Genomic DNA, 13,375 nt, shown 5'->3' on the forward strand with positions numbered 1-13,375 from the left:
GACAATCAAGTTTGCACTGCACAGCTGCGATTGTCGTAAGGTTTAAGCCGTCCAGGTACGGCAAATACATTCTCGTTAACGGCATACGTTGATAATGCGTTTATATAGAATGCCTTGCAGGAACTTCCAAGGACATCCCTCTTTCACCATTTAAACCATAGTCAGCCAGATATTTCACAGGATCAAGTCCAGGTAAGCAAAGTGTTCACCTTCTTCTTATGCGTCTGTGTCGGCAAAATGCTCAGGTTTCACATAGTAATGCTTGCCAAACACAGGCTTCACTTCATGTGGTTTCTCCACATCAGTCACACCTACCAAATGGTCCCTTTTTCTTAACATGGTATAAAGTCGCTGTAACTTAAATCAAGGTTTTCAGATTCATAGCTTTGTCACTTACATTACACATTTTAAGTTACAACTCGTCCCTGAGTATCTCCTTATTACTCACGACATCAAAAATTTATTCATTGTATTTACACAAGGAAGTCAATATTTCACATTTATTTCTAAATCTTCTCTTTGTCTCGTACAAGAATATTTACATTTTATTGCCGGCCGCGGTGGTCTAGCGGTTCTAGGCGCTCAGTCCGGAGCCGCGCGACTGCTACGGTCGCAGGTTCGAATCCTGCCTCGGGCATGGATGTGTGTGATGTCCTTAGGTTAGTTAGGTTTAAGTAGTTCTAAGTTCTAGGGGACTGATGACCATAGATGTTAAGTCCCATAGTGCTCAGAGCCATTTGAACCATTTTTTTACATTTTATTTACAAATTAATGAGCATATATTCAGGTCAGCGTAAGCTGATTTTGTTTTGTAATTGTCTACTACACTATGTGATCAAAAGTATCCGGACACCTGGCTGAAAATGACTTACAAGTTCGTGGCGCCCTCCATCGATAATCCTGGAATTCAATATGGTGTTGGCCCACCTTTAGCTTCCACTCTCGCAGGTATACGTTCCATCAGGTGCTGGAAGGTTTCTTGGGGAATAGCAGCCCATTCTTCACGGAGTGCTGCACTGAGGAGAGGTATCGATGTCGGTCGGTGAGACATGGCACGAAGTCGGAGTTCCAAAACGTCCCAAAGGTGTTCTACAGGATTCAGGTCAGGACTCTGTGCAGGCCAGTCCATTACAGGGACGTTACTGTCGTGTAACCACTCTGCCACAGGCCGTGCATTATGGACCGGTGCTCGATCGTGTTTAAAGATGCAATCGCCATCCCGGAATTGCTCTTCAACATAGGGAAGCAAGAAGGTGCTTAAAACCGCAATGTAGGCCTGTGCTGTGATAGTGCCACGCAAAACAATGAGTGCAAGCCCCCTCCATGAAAAACACGACCACTACATACTACTGCCTCCGAATTGTACTGTTGGCACTACATACGCTGGCAGATGGCGTCCACCGTTCACTCGCCATGCCCACACCCTGCCATCGAATCACCACCGTGATTCGTCACACCACACAATGTTTTTCGGCTGTTCAAACGTCCAATGTTTACGCTCCTTACACCAAGCGAGGGGTCGTTTGGCATGTAGCAGCGTGATGTGTGGCTTATGAGCAGCCGCTCGACCATGAAGTTCTAGTTTTCTCACTAATTGTCATAGTACTTGCAGTGGCTCCTGATGCAGTATAAAATTAGTGTGTGATGGTCTGGATAGATGTCTGCCTATTACACATTATGACCCTCTTCAACTGTCGGTGGTCTCTGTCAATCAACAGACGAGGTCGGCCTGTACGCTTTTGTGCTGTACATGTCCCTTCACGTTTCCACTTCACTAGCACATCGGAAACAGTGGACCTAGGGATGTTTGGGAGAGTGGAAATCTCGCTTACAGACGTGTGTCACTAGTGACACCCAATCACCTGACCATGTTCGAAGCCCATGAGTTCGCGGGCAAGTGCTCAACCATCTGAGCCACCCAAGCACGACTCACGCCCCGTCCTCACAGCTTTACTTCTGCCAGTACCTCGTCTCCTGCCTTCCAAACTTTACAGAAACTGTCCCGCAAAAGGCAAAGGTCCTGAGTTCGAGTCTCGGTCCAGCACACAGTTTTAATCTGCCAGCAAGTTTCATATTAGCACACACTCCACTGCAGAGTGAAAATATCATTCAGGAAACATACCCCAGGCTTTGGCTAAGCCATGTCTCCGCATTTTCCTTTCTTTCAGGAGTGCTAGTCCTGCAAAGTTCGCAGGAGAGCTTCTGTAAAGTTTGAAGGCAGGAGACGAGGTACTGGCAGAAGTAAAGCTGTGAGGACGGGGCGTGAGTCGTGCTTGGGTAGCTCAGATGGTAGAGCACTTGCCCGCGATAGGCAAAAGTCCCGAGTTCGAGTCTCGGTCCAGCACACATTTTTAATCTGCCAGGAAGTTTCAACCTGTCTGTGTGCTAGACACACTTCATCTACATGTGGAGTGTAGTAGTACTCTCTTGGTTATCCCACGCACCCTGACTACAAATTTGGTGATTCGCCCTGTTGTGCTGCCATTCATGAACAGCATTCCAGGAGGTGTTTCCAACAGGATAACGGTCGCCTACCTACTGCTTTGTAACCCAACATATTCTACAGTGTCGACAAGTTGCCTTGGCCTGCTTGATCACAAGATCTGTCTTCAATCAATCACATGTGGGACATCCCCGGACGACAACTCTATCGTCCACAAACTGCATTAACCGTCCCTGTATTGGCCGACGAAGTGCAACAGGCACGGTACTCCATCGCACAAACTGAAATCCGGCACCTATGCAACAAAATGCAAGCACGTTTGCCTGCTTCCATTCAACATACTCGTGGTTACACCTGTTATTAATGTACCAGCATTTCACATTCGTAATGTTTAACCTATGATCTTGCAATGTTAATTAGTTTAATATGTTACCTATACAAATGTATTCCCGAAAATTTATTTTTATTTTTTATTTATTAATTATTTTTTGGTGTTGTGATTTTTTTGTCCGTGGTTGTTCCTCAAGAAAAGCTGTCCACCTCGTAATCCAATGATTAGTAGCTTACAGGTTATTAAAAAGATCAGAGTGAGGTGATCACAAAATATCTGAATGTGTTTTCCGTAAATGTAATAACTGAACTTCTTAAATGCCCTTATCAGGGTGCGATTTGTGCTTTTACCAGTGGGGGGGATGTCTTAGGGGGTTAGTAGACTTAAATATGTTACTAGCCTGGAGCGTGGCGTTACGCATGGTTAAACAGCTATTTATAAATAGATGTTAATGCCGAAACTCATTATTGACGCGTATGCACTATCAGAAAAGCCATCCCTTGTTATATCTTTAAAAGTACATTATAGGTAAAGCTTATTTACAAAATCATCTACATACAGGTACAGATATACGAGGGGAATTCAAAAAGTAGAGGCACATTTGTGAAAAGTTGTACTTATTCTGATGATAGAAAACTGAAACATATTAATAATATTAATAGTAAGACTTATTAAAAACTTTCAGTGTTCGGCTCCACAAATTTAAATTATATGTAACGTTTAACTCCAGTGCTTGGGAAATAAACATCCCAGGTTGGGATGCATAAACTAAAACCAGAGGAGGGGATGGTCTGATGCAGAGGGGGGGGGGGGGGGGGGGGAAATCCCCCCCCATCCCCCCCCCCCCCGGCAAATCGCACACTAGCCCATATTACGTCCAGAGCTTCTAACTCAGTAGCAGAAGATCTACGTTCGCATTCTGAAAGGGTTCTAGTAGCAAAACTAATCATGTTAACATCAATCTTACCTTCCATTTTCAGGCATTTGAAATAGACATGCACCAATTCCGAAAAAGGATGCGTCTGCAGCAACGCAAAAACCAGCCTGTGGACATTTACGTAATGTTCAGCCTAATAACTCAAGGTATTGTTCCCACACAGCAGTGACAGTTGAGATGTCATTAACATCCAGTGTTTATTTGTCTAGGAGATTTGGTCTGAGAATTGTATCTATTACCATAATAAATATACCAGAACTTACATTAGTCCAAACGGTAAAACACAAAGCTGATAACTTCTGCCTGCATTGACAAAAAGCTGTGTATTTACTAGACTCATTTGATGGTAAGACCTGCCAATAGGAAGCACAATTCTAGGCTGGTCAAACAACGTACTGCATGAAATTTTTGTAATTGATCTTCTAGTTTTTTTGATTGTTAGTGGACTGGTATAATTATTTTATTAATAGCACATGCATCCATAACGAGTGTACCTGGCCGTTAGGTTTATTTACTGCTAATGAATAACGTAAAAAATATAAAACAGAGAAAATGAGATTCAAAGATTTTCTTCTCATACTTCCACATGTAATAAGCTTACCTCAATTTTAAAATCCTCCCTACTGATACTGCTCAGCCTCCAGGTTTCTCTTCTCCCCTCTTTGAATTTCTCTGGCCTGTATTCGACACTGACATTGGTCTGTTAGCTTTCTTGACCCTGCTCTCGTCAATGGTGTAAAATGATTTTGTTGTAAACACACCAGGATCTATACCAACTCTCTTCAGCACTTCAATTCTGCCATTATTTCCGCTATTGTAACATAAAACTGCATCATAGACACCTATTTTGAATACTTCAAGTCCACAGAGTGTCCTTTTTGAGCATCTAATCCAAATAAAACTACTGAGGCTTTCATTCGCATTTTGTGTCTTTCCATTAAGACACTTCCTCAATAAATCAGGGTTTGCAAGAAACCTGAATGTGGGCTTAATTGCGTTCACAACAGGTTCTGGTAATGAGTGTTTATGTGAATACATCTCATTTTTGTTGTTGAACTTACACCACTCCTCTTTCGGACACAGATTGTGCATTGGTGTTTGGTCAGTGTATAGTTTGTGAAAAACAATTGCCCACACAGTACTCCTCATTGCCTCTAAATTATGTGTGTTTTTCCTGATAGCTATCCTATAAAATAACTGAAGAAAATCAGTTTCCTTCAGAGTAAACCTGCCTTTTCCACCTAGTAGTTTTCCATCCTCAAGTACTTCTCCTTTCTTCTCTTTCAGCAAGCGACAAAGCCTACCACCAAGCCTCTTTTGCATGTGGCCAACACGTTCCAACTTTTCTATTGTTATATTGTATAGATTTTTATCTGTTACAGCTTTGAACGAAGAGGAGCCCCATCACCAAGGTATTTAGTACATCTAACACCATACTGGTCCTCAGATCTGGAGAACATCCTCACAACTGCAGCAGCCTCCATGCCCCCCCCCCCCCCTTGAGCCACTATAGTTTTATATCATGCCACTGCATACTTTTCTTGCCACAGTTTCTCACTGTCTTCATTGTAGGACATTTTCCTTGTTGCACATTGGTGGCAGTATTTAGACATAATTTCTACATCTAAAACTTTACCTGGGTCTTTACCAATAACAGATGCAACTCCATACATAGATGTGTGGCCCCTTTTCATCCAGGTCCCATCTACAGACACACACAGGTCAGTAACATTTGTAGGAGATTCACTGTTATGAATATCTACCCCAGGACCTATTTCTCTTTGGTTTATTTCCACCAATTCCTCCACTACTTTGGCAGAATCGCAAACAGCATCAGACATTTCTTTATTTATTTTTTCAAACCTTGCACAAGGTGGAGGAAGAAAATGAAAATTCATAGCCACACGAATTACAAATTAGTTTAAAATCACGAGTAATTCCCGCTCTTCTTTCTTCAACAACAATCATGCATACTGTATTTTTACAGCTAACACATGAACATGAAACCTTTACAGCCTGGTAGAGAAGCTCTAATCCAATAAGTCTGAATCCAGTGGAATCTATATCATCATATTCACACATCTGTACAATGCTCCAGTCCCAAGTTTCGATGCTGAAGCTGAGAGTTTATGTTCTTCATTTCGAGCTGCTTGCTCTTTTTTTGTTGGTAAACCGATTTTCATGAAACCTCCATTTCCGAAATACAGCTTTTCCACCACCCATTATGCATAAATCTTGACTTCCACGTAAAGGTTTGCGAATTCAACCTTCCACCTACTAATATGTGTTGGTTTTGTCAAATCGTAAACAAACAACATGTAAGAAAGATAGAGACGTCAGCCAGAGATATAGATGTCAGCCAAAAATATCGAAAGAAAATAGCTTAGCACTGACAAAAATTCTGCTGAATCAAAGTTTTCCAAATGTCGGAAAAAGCGGGAGCGGCTACCAGTGCAGAGTTAGTTTAACAATTTAAAGGCATTTCTAAAGCTGCTGTCCCGATATAATTCACAAACAACATAGATTAAACTGTGTAGATCAAGAAAATAATATTTTTGAAAAATCGATTTTTTGAACTAAAATCCATTATATCCCACCTTAATAAACACGCCAGATATACATAACAGAAACCTTAGTCATTAATAATATGTTCTCCTCCATTGTTTGCAATAGTCTGCCAACGTTTGGCCAACTTTTCGATTCCGCCACTGTAGAAATCACGTGGTTTTGAGGCGAAGAACTTGTCGAGTCATAAACAAAGCGCATTTTCTTACGGAAAGGAAGCTCCTTGAAAGCTATTTGATAATGAGCGGAAAACATGAAAATTTGAGGGTGCAAGCTTAGGTGAATGAGGTGGTTATTGAATGACTTCCCAAACCAACTCCTGTATAGCGTTTTTCTATCAGTCTAAAGTCCGCGTCATGTAGAAGGGCTGCCAATTTTCAACTGTTGTGTGCATCCACCTCCACTAGCCACTGGCTGCCAATAATATTCATTCTCTTTTTCGAGTGGCTAGCAGTGAGTTACAGTTAGACAGCGAGAACCTATCTTCTACATGTTCCACTCTTGCCGTGCTTCGTGACAACCGAATTATTCATTCAACTGTCATTTTTTTTTGTTTTCTCTTTTATCTTGCATCAGTATAGCTGTGAATGTGTATCTGTAAAAGTCAGGTGAGTACAATAAATGTCAAGTGCATCACAAGCAGGCATGGAGATTATTTACCGCATTTATAACTTTTTCAGACGTGAATCTGAAAGCACGTCTCCTACTGTTGACATTTGAAAACACAAGAACGTCACATGACAGAACGTACAAATTTGACTTGCTTGCACGTTACCGTTTTGCGTTTATCCATGTGTCACTGTCAGTGTAGCCCAATGAATCAATTTGGGCAAAGGGTTAAGGCTACGTGGGAGAAAAAAAACCAAAACATTCAAGATAACGTACACTGAATCGCTTGTGCGTGAGCCAATAGACAACATACAACCTGCAACATGGGCACAATCTGTGTGGTATGCTGAAAAGCTTCAGAAAGAATAATTTGACAGGGAAGTGATGATGGATATAAGCTTTGAAGTGACGATGGTATGACGATATAAATTTTGGAAAGAAAGTAATAATATTTCTTAATTTTAAAGACTCGTGGTTTAAAAAACGTATTTGACAACTTATCATTTGCATACATAACAATGAGATCTTCCTAGCCTTTTTATTAGGACTTCATATCCTTTGAATTATTCAGACTATAATGTTAAACATATTGCCCAAAGGAGAAGTTAAGCTTCTCCCACCATGTTCTATGCTTTAATAACATGTGAGAATGCAGCTGGATAAATTCGTCAATAGTCCGATATTTCCACATGTAAACCCCTGTAATTTTCAAGGCATGAACTGGATAAGGCCCTAAAATGACAGTATCTGTTACTTGTCGAGGTATCGGTGGTTTTCGACGTTATCGGTTAGCATTTCCTGGAGTTATTCGCAGACGATGGTTAATTGTTTGCTAGTTCAGTGTATTGTAAATGCGGTCTCTCATTGTAACGTCGAAAGAGTTACTTTACATTCATAATGCTTGCTAATAGAGAAAAATATGACAACTTACTGACCATTTTTACGATAGTCCTTTACATTAGTCTTTCCTCCACTAAATCTTTTTTACTCACAGTGATTACACTTAACTACACTCAAACACATCCATGCACGCACCTTACACGCATTTTTAAAAATTCTAGTGAGTAGAAGCAGTTGTCAAGCAAATATAACGATTTCGGTTTGTGCTTGAAGTTAATTTTGCTGTATATTAAATTTTTACTTATAATATGTCGCAATAAATAATAATTATTGCAAACAATTTCAATGATCTTGTCGTTAGACAATTGCCGTTTTGAGAGAAATTGTAGTTCACAACTTCACAAAGCTGTCAGCTGTTCTCACCTCCCGACGTCGTGCCGAGTAAATCTGTGGAGCAGTGGACGAAACGTCGTCAAGAGGTGAATTAATATTTCTCTCATGATGAGTGATCGAAATTGGTTTTAACATTTACTATTCCCCTCGTAGATTTGAGCCTGTAATACGATGTACCACAGGCAAATGAGCTTGAGTGCTGTAAGCAGCAACGCAGTTCGGCAACGTGGACTTTGTTTACCCCCCTCTGCTGCTGCGCATGCGCGGTTCTCATCCCTTGGCACTCCCTTGCCGCTCCGCCTCTATGCCCGGAAGTGCCATCCTACGTGACGTGGGCTATAGCAGAATGAGGGTGGGCGTTATCATGGAGTAGCAGCACTTCACTGGTCATTGTTCTTGGACTGCATTCCAAGGCGTCTCAGTTGTTGATAATAAATGTTAGCAGTGATGGTTATACCTCACAGAAGCAGTTCACATCACTGCTGTTCCACCAGATGCATAGCATTTTCTGTTGTGGTTGTATGCAGGTTGCTGCTTTGTTTGGGCTCAGGCGTGTCTTTGTTTTCCTTAAGTTAGCATAAAGACATCATTTCTCATCACCAGGATAGGAATGGACACTGTTGTTCATGAGCCAATTGATGACAATCAAACGGAAATGCACATATGGCCTCCCGCTGATTTTTGTGAGTCTAGTATAGAGCATGCAGTACCCATGCACCCAATTTTTGAACTTTTCCCACTGCATCTCGCGTCCGTCGGTCGTCGTAATTTAATGTATATATTATTATTGTTATTATTATTTTTTGATTGTTGCCGACTTACGTGGTGGGCCTTCATAAAAATGATGTTTAAGTTGAACAATGTAATAAACTTTTCATATAAATTTCCTCGGCTAGCCAGTTGACGTTAAAGCAAAAGATCTTTAGTTATTAATTACAATTGCGGCCCACACACGCGCGAGAGTATTTTCTTACCTCCGTTAACCATTGTATTGTAGTCAGAGTCCTGGCTCTGGGTCTCGGCTATGCTACTGAAAATAAGAATCTTAAAGCTAAGTACTTCTGCAACTTCGTGCGGCTGTGGAGAAAAATTAATATTATGCTAATAGCAGGCGAGTTTTCCGCTTCCGCTAATTTTTCATAAGTTAATATCGCCACGTAATGGCGTCGTTGGCTGCATCGGCCGCTGCGATTGTTGAGCTGTAAATTACTTGAATGCAGGTTAATTCAAGGAAGGCGGACATGAAATCGGGATCACCTCTTACAAATTAAAAGTGCACAATAATATTAAATAGTTATATTATATGTTTAACTCATACAAATATGCTTACATTTGTCAGCACACGCAAGATGTCCCTCTAGACACATTCAAGACAAGCGAAGAAGTAAGGTCGACTAAAAAAATTAACAAAAGAGTGTAACTTGTCGTCTCTTTAGATCATTCTGTCATAAATTATTTCTTTGCAATCTAAACCTACACAGAGAAATTATTATTTTACGGCTACATGATAAAAATTTGGCACTGGGGACGCTATATTGCCCCCCGAAATGTTTATGTCATAAAAAATGTTCGTGTTTTTTTTTTTTTTTTTGACATAAATATTTCCTCTTTCATGTCCACATTGTCCACACGCAGATTTTTCTTTCACAGTTTACATATGTCACATCGTATGTTGTAATTACTGGGGTGTGTTGCACACAAAGTGTAATACAGATGAAGTTATCTACATAACAATATAATATACAATTGGTTACGTATGCAGTCATGTACAAAAGGACATAGAATACAACTAGTTTTATTTTGGTTGCTTCTTCTTAGGGTTGCAACTTTTGCAGTGTTCAAAGGTATACAATCACGAGTTAGTCCATAAACTTGAAGTCCCAGGGGTGTCAACTGTTCGCTCCCCATTTGGCGCGGCCGTAGGGAAACCTGGGGAAAACCTCGGCGGAGCGACAGACTAACTGCTTTGGTCACTTCCACTTAATTGTTTCTGGAATGTCATTGGAGTACAGGATGTGCAAACAAATATTTTTGTTGCACTATGCAAAAAATGAGGTCATTATAACAATTGATTGCGGTGTCGTTGATGATCTACGCCGCGAAGTTTGGCTCGCGACGGCGTCGGTTGGTGTGTTCGGTGCTCGGCGTTCGCGGCGGCTGCGGAGAGGTCAACGCCCGCTCGACGCCGGCGTGTCTCTCGCCGTCGCGGAACGTCAGAATCAGCTGATCGGCTGCACGGTTGGCGATGCGCTTCTGTCTCGCCCGGGCGTGGCGGAGTGGGATGATATTCACCCCCCGCTCTTGTTGACAGGAGTTAGCTCTGCTACGCATCTCCGACGTAGTACATGAAACATACACACAAGCAACGTAATATTTGTTTCCCGCTGCAGATGGTTACGCTAGTGGGAAAGAAGCATTTATTAGTGCGGCAGTTGTTAAGTTTTCGCCAGTTTCCGAGTGTCAAGCTAGCACTGTCTTGCAGAATACATGACATGGATCTTCTCCCGTGAATGAAGTTTTGATGCGCCACTGTTTCCATTACACGTCAGTTTTTGTCTTAATAAAATTATTTATGTTTTCGCCGCACTCGCAGGCACTGGTGAGTGTCCCAATACGAGCTTAGCACAAACATTCGCCGTTTCTGCGGTCGCTGTTTTGCAACAGTCCACGCATCGCATTCCAATCTCGCATTATTGTGCTCACTGAAACTACAGTCTGTCCCAAAAATATTGACTGTGGGTTCACTTCACGTTAACAGTTCACATTTATAGTAAATTCACAGTTTTTCGTGCGTAATATTGGCGTTTGGCGTCCTCACCGCTGTTGAACGTTCAATACTAGCACTTCACTGTCCATATCACAGTTTCACCTTCACAGTTTTTCACACTGCTTAAAGTAACTGTTTCGATTAGTTCACAAACACTAATGTATTTCATTCAGTCTGAACTGGATTTTGGCTAGTGCTGGATTTTACCAGTCTCTCGCACTAATTATCACTTTTTATTTTCCACTTAGAGTCGTATTTGCCTTCAGATTTTTTGACTATACAATTGTATTTCCGTCTCATCTGAGGTAAGTCCCCATGTCATGTCTGCCCACTCATTGCGTACTTGCTCTCCAGAGCCAGGCTCGACTTTACAAAACTTTGCCTCTCGCATTATTGTAGACATTTTATAATCTAGGCCTAGCGTGCAAGTTCCTAGATTAATGTTAGATTTGTGACTTTTATTTACACTACAAATTCGTGCAAATCTCTGCCTTAGCAGATGGCAATATATTTTAACAGTGCTTAGCGGTAGTCGCGTTTACTGATTTGCTTTGTACTTTGTCCACAACACATGAGGTACCTTGGGTGATGTACACCCTGCACTCATGTTGTTTAGTAAATTATGATTGAGCATATTTCAAGATCGGTATAGACATAAATACATAGAACAACATATACACTATAATATTAAATTTCATAAGTTGCGTTACTACTACAGTTCAAAAATATTCATGACACACTAATGAAAAATTCTTTCATCATTACATGCTGGTGAATTTTTTTTTTTAAATATTTTTAAAGCATTTTTCAACATGAAATTTTTAACATATTCTTAAACCTACGTTCATTTTTTTCTTCAAAATGCAATTGTTTAAAAATACTATTATTCCTTAACATCTACAAAATTGAATCGCACTAATCTTGTGTGCCTCATTGTCTTTAAATGTTGCACTAAAATCTTAACATTTACACACAGAAAAAATACACTATAAACTTAACCTACTACACACAAATGTAAAAGTTACTCTACTGAGCGAACTTCTTTAAGTCTTTGTAAGTATTTTTCTTGTTTCCTTCGTAATTGCCTCCTTCTTTGACCACGGGATGGTGTAGTTTGCGTGACAGAAAGTATCGTGAGGTACCACTTCGATGTTATAGGTGTAGCCCTCGATAACACCGGGTTTTTCCGAAAACACATTCTCATAATCTGTAAGTAGCTGAGTCAATTCGTTTTGTTGTGCTTCAGTCAAATGTTCTGACTCCCTAACTTTCATGGCTATCAGTTTCCTTTTTTCCTCTTTGTCTTCAGTAATAAAATCTTTAAAATATACTTGTCTTGTACTTAAGTCAGAATATAAATTCATTACCTGTATTCCTTCGAATCTCGTTTGAAAGCTCCGGCAATATTTACCGTGCACTTCCCGTGTCCTCAACAATGGCAAAACTACACGTCTATCCTCATTCATAAGGCTTGCTTCCCCGCACAAGAGGTCGATTTTTGCGTCCCTCTGGCGTAAAAATTCCACCCCCAGGATGCAAGCAACACCTAATCCCTTAACTACTCGGAACGAGCTTTTCATTGCTTCATTTCCTACCGTAAACTCGACTTGCACCTGGTGCTTTATGATATGAGATTGTGCACCTATTGCACCTGTTACACGACAATTCTTCACTGGCAATACTGGTATTCTATTATTTTGACTCAAGTACTTGTAAAAATTTGCGCTCATGACATTGGTTGACGCACCGGTATCGACTATTATGTGTATTGGTGCTCCATACATATCTGCTTGCAATATAGCCTGCACAACACTTTTGTCGGTTCGGTTACATGTCTGCGGTATGTCTACAAGTTCCTTTTCTATTTTTGTTCCTTCATTGTATCTCAGCATACAAAGTTTATGGCTGTCATCCGTGAATGTGCCCTCACTACACCATCCTGCAGCCAACAACGGAGAGCGTATTGTGGCTGTCTTTAGTTTAACGGATGAGCATTAGTGGGTTGACAGTTGTCTGTCACTTCCACTAACCTCACATTGTGGTTCTGGTTGTCGTTGTTGCTACTGTTGGGTTGGCCGCCCTGCCTCCCCGATGGTGTATTTTGATATTGTGTATGGCTCTGGTTTTGTGGTGGTCGGTTGTAACTCCCTGACATGTTCTGTGACGGACCTGGGTTGGCGTTCCATTGTGGCGCTGTGTTTTGTTGCCACTGTGGTGTCGGTTCGTTACGACCACGCCACTGGTTTCGGTTGTTGCGCCATTGCGGATTGCCGTTACCATTATATCCATTACTCATGCGTCCATCATGATGTCTCTTTCGATTTTCACGATTATAACCGTTGCCGTTATAACCATTGCCATTGTTTGTGCCTTGATTCTGTTGCCGGTGCTCTTGCCTATTCCCGTTACCATTTGGTACTAAGTTACTACCGTTACTGTGGCTGCTATTGTAATCGGCTTTGTGTTGATTATAGCCTGCATGGTTCCACT

Source organism: Schistocerca serialis, chromosome 1 (assembly GCF_023864345.2).
Source record: "Schistocerca serialis cubense isolate TAMUIC-IGC-003099 chromosome 1, iqSchSeri2.2, whole genome shotgun sequence".
Taxonomy (NCBI): Eukaryota; Metazoa; Arthropoda; class Insecta; order Orthoptera; family Acrididae; genus Schistocerca; species Schistocerca serialis.